Below are 4,442 nucleotides of genomic sequence, written 5' to 3'. Positions count from 1 at the left end.
CCCCCCTCCCGGCCCTTCTTGGTGCCACATCCTCCCTGATGCGCCCGCGAACCCAAGCTGGGCCTTCTGTTACTTCCTAAGCGTGTTCATGCTCTGGGTTTGATCTGGGGGGGACACCCGTGACGTCACCGAAGGCAGACTCCTGGCGCCGGGCTCGGGGAGCCAGCATCTGGGGCCTGCGTCCCCCGGCGCCCCACTTCTGGTCCTGCCTGCTTCTCACCACCCCCAGGGCCTACTGTCTGCGTTGTGGCCCAAACTGCGTCGGTGTGGGAATCCTCACCCCGGCCCCCCAGCTCCACGTGGCCGGCACTCACGGAGCTTGGCCGAGCCAGCCCACGGCCACGGGAAGGCGGGGTCGCCAATGGCTGGCAACCGCCCTGCCAGCACCTGGCTCCCTGGCTTGTCTCTGCACTTGCCCCTCCCCGTGCCCCACGCCATGCTGTGCCCGTCCTTCCCTGGGACAGGCCGCTGACCCACAGGCAGGAGTGGTGCTGCCCTGGGTGGCCCCATCAGCGTCCTCCTGACACCACGACCTCTGCGCACTTTTCAGACCTGAGAGCTTCTGGGTCCTTATTTCACCCTCGTCCTGCTGGGCCCTGGACTATCTACGGGCCCCCGAAGTTGAACCTGCTAGTCCTCTGGTGAGAGCGGGAGTGGAGGAACTACCTCCCAGCGAGAGCTGCACGCGCCACACCTACCTCCCACCCGACCAGACACAATCTCCTGTCACCAATCACAACACGTCCTAGACAGACAAAAAAGCAGTCACGCTCCTTGCTCAGTCCAGGCAAGACTGAGGGTGGGCTCCCAACCAGGGCTGTAAAACTCCCTGGGTGGCATGGCAACCACGGAGCCCTGCGCACCTCATAAAGCCAGGAGCCCAGCCCCCGACAGCTGGGGGTGGGGGACAGCCCCGGGGACACGCCCACTGCCAGCTGTGGGGGGTGGGGCTGCAGCGGACTCTGTGGAGACCCTGTGCAGAAACGTGGGGGCCTCAGATGGGGTGGGGGGGCTGGCTGCCTGCCACCCTTTGCCACCTGTGTGAGTCTGTTCACATGGTCCGCAGCTGTGACCATAACCCTTCATGTCACAGCCCCTCAGTGACAAAGCAGCCAGCTCGTGACCTGCCCACCTCCCGCCTCAACAGCTCGCCCTGGCAGTCCTCGGCCCCGACTCCCCGCTCACACTTGACGCTGTCAGCGGCTTGTGCTCTGGGAGCCCACACTCACACCGTGGGCACCACGGGGTCAGACCCGGGCACCGTGGGGCACACACAGCCACCCAAGCCTGACGGCCCTGGGGGCTGCCCGCTTGGTGGCCACAAGACAGCCATGGCAGGAGTCAGGGAGTGAGGGGCATGGGAACACCTCTGCCAAATGGGAGTCACGTGCCAGGCAGGGCTTCTCCCAAGGATGGCCAACTGACGTAGCTCATGGCACCCTCCCTCCTTCCCTGCTTCTCCCCTCCGTGTCTTGATTCTGACCTCAAGGGGTTCAAAGACACTATGTGAAGGCCCCCAGATGTGGGCCAATCAGCCACCCCATCAGGCAGGGGTGGGGAGGGGGAACGGGGTGAGTCCCTTTTCTGTCAGCAGAGATGGCTTCCTGTGGACTCCACAGGTACATGGCGCCTCAAAACTTCCTCGGAAGCCCCCTGAGCTGGGACGGTGTCAGCGGTGGAAGGCTGGCCGACCCTCCACCGAAACGGCTGTGTGTGGCCCTGCTGCCAGGCGCCGGTGGCGGCCGGGGGCAGCTAGGCCCAGGCAGAGGCAGAAGACAGAGCAACCAGCAGCTTACGGGGCCACCTAGGTGGCGCCAGGGCCATCTGGAGGAAAGGGGTCGTGTCGCATGACACGTGGCCAAAACAGCGTCTCTGGAGAGCCCGGGGACCTCTGGTCATGGTCAGTGTGCCCCGCCCAGCCGCTTCCAGTCCCTCAGTGTTGTCCGAAGGGACAGCAAGGGGGCAAAGCATCACTGGGAGGACAAGGACGTTATCCCGGGAACCCGAGCTGACCGTGGGCGAGCAGGAGGGTCTCCTGGGCTCTCAGCCTCGGAGGCCCCAAGCAATGAGGGGGCCGGGGCCAAGTTGTCAGGCCACTGTGGGGCGAGGGGTGGCTTCCCAAGGCCCCTGGACACCAGCACTGCCTGTGGCCAGGCCTCAGCCAGCACCAACAGAGCCCTGCTGCACTGACTGCCACTCAGACATCACGTCCGAGCGACGCAGGGCTCACAGACACCCATGGCTGACCAAAGCGCCTGGCTGCCGGGCACCACTGTCCGTGGTGCTGCCCCAGGCCAAGCCGTTGTTATTAGGGTCTCGCTAGGTAGCAGGCCAACACACTGCCAGAGAGACCCGAGACCCGGGGCAGACACTCAGGCCGCCTGACCGGGTCTCAGACCCCTGAGAATGAGCATCCAGGCAAGGGCACAGGAGGCTGTGGGTGTGGGAGCCACGGGAGCCGCCGTCACTGGTGACTGAAAGCTGGGCACAGCTCTTCTCAGAGAATAGTCTGACCAGGTGCTTCCACTTTCAAAAGCAGGTGACTTTGAAGAGGACCAGGGTCCTCGGACGGCGATATCACAGCCTGTGCCTGGTGGAGGCACCGTACTGCTGGCCAGTGGGTCCTCAGCTCTTTGGAGTGTGTCCTAGTAGGTGAAGGCTAACGGCGTCTCCGCCTCCTGCGCAGAACACGATTCTCCAGACACGCATGTGTGCAGCCCACGGATGCTGCTGGACAGCCACCCAGCCCTCACTCTAGGGGCTGGCGACCTCAACCCCAGGTGTCTGAAAGGCCGAAGAGACCCAGGGAAGCTTCCGTGTGATGCTGAAGGCAGCCAGCAGGCATGAAGGGTGGGGGACACTAGCCCAGGGCTCCCCAAGTGTGCAGGCGGTGGGGGTCTCCAGACTGACCCAGAGCTGGGTGACTTCAGCTGTTCACACCTTTGAGAACTGGCACTCCCTCAGAGACGTCTTTGCTTCATAGAAATAAATTTAGAAGCTACGAGATGAGGACCCGCTCACTGTACAAACAGGAAATAGAAATAACAGAATCTGCAAAGCCAGGCCCTCCGGCCGGGGGCCACCAGGCCTGTCTGTGCAGACGCGCACGCAGAGACTTCAACACTAACATCCCGTGGGGCTGCGTCACAGCTGCTCTCGTCCCCTTAACTGCAGCACGCTGTCGGCCCCTCCTGCGACACACTGCACTGCCTGTGTGGCATGCACGGCGCCGCACTGCGTGTGCCTGACCAACATGCCCGAAACCTGGGTTGCCCACGACTCTCGGTGACACCCCGTGAACCTGCGTGCAGTTCCGCTGTGCACACACGTCCACAAGCCTGAAAACGCCCTCGGTGGCGGGGCGCGGCCAGGCCGGCCGCAGCAGGCGGAAGCTGCCCCACGCACACACGCGCCGGCATGGGTTTCCCTCTGCGGTGACGGAGGCACTCGGGACTTGACAGACGTGGTGGCTGCAGAACACTGGGCACAAATTCACGGCAATGCACCTTTTACATCACGTGAATTTTACCAAAATAAGACTTAACGGAACAAAGTCTCTGTCGGGCGCCTCCTCCCCTGTGGGCCCGCAGCTTTCCGAGCAGAAGGGCTGTGGGTCCCTGGCTGCACCTCAGACCTGGGCTCAGGAGGGCGGCGGACGCACTGCATAGGCTGCACACCTGCCACCTGAAGAGGAAACAGGTCCCTTCAGGGGGCCTGGGGCCTGGGTGGTGCCATTCTGTGCTGCAGCCGACAGCATGCTGGCACCGACATGGAGAACTCGGGCCGGTGACAGGCAGAGGCTCTGGGACAGCAACTCCGGCACCCTCGCCCATGAGGCCGCACCCAGGGAGTGTGCCTGGAATCCGCACTGTACCCCCTGCTCGGGGAACCCCGGCCAGGTGGGAAACCCAGGCCCTGAAGGTGGGGTGCCGGTGTGGACGAGGGAAGGGGGCGGCGGGGCCGGTAGAGGGCTGGGACCCCCGTGCGGCCCGAACGCAAGGCTCGCGCTCCTCTGCTCAAGCCCCGATCCCTCTCTGCTTCCGTCAGCCACGGATGCTTCCGGGCGCTTGGCCTGTGGCGTGTTTCTGCCCCCTTTGATCAAATATCTGTGGGGGACCCTCACCTGCTCCAGACAAGACTTCAGCCAGCCCTTCCTGCCCAGGCACGTCGCACTGCCCGCAGCCCGGCCACTCACTCCTCCCCCGGGCCTGACCCTCCCGGAGAGAACGGACTCCCCGCCTTCACATTTTCACAAGGGAACTGAGCAGGAAGTGGCGCAGGGCTGGGGGCGCCCCCAGCCTCCCCACAGGCACCGAGGACCAGACCAGATGCTGAGGAGACAGCAGGACGTGATGACAGAGAAGGACGAGGACCGTGACAAAGGCTTTTTACTGAAACGGCTCAAATGTGGATCTCCACAGTGCTGCAAATAATGCCAGCAA

Source organism: Pteropus medius, unplaced genomic scaffold (assembly GCF_902729225.1).
Source record: "Pteropus medius unplaced genomic scaffold, Ma_sr-lr_union100, whole genome shotgun sequence".
Lineage (NCBI taxonomy): Eukaryota > Metazoa > Chordata > Mammalia > Chiroptera > Pteropodidae > Pteropus > Pteropus medius.
The sequence above is the reverse complement of the archived record's forward strand: the minus strand, read 5'-3'. Positions refer to the sequence as shown.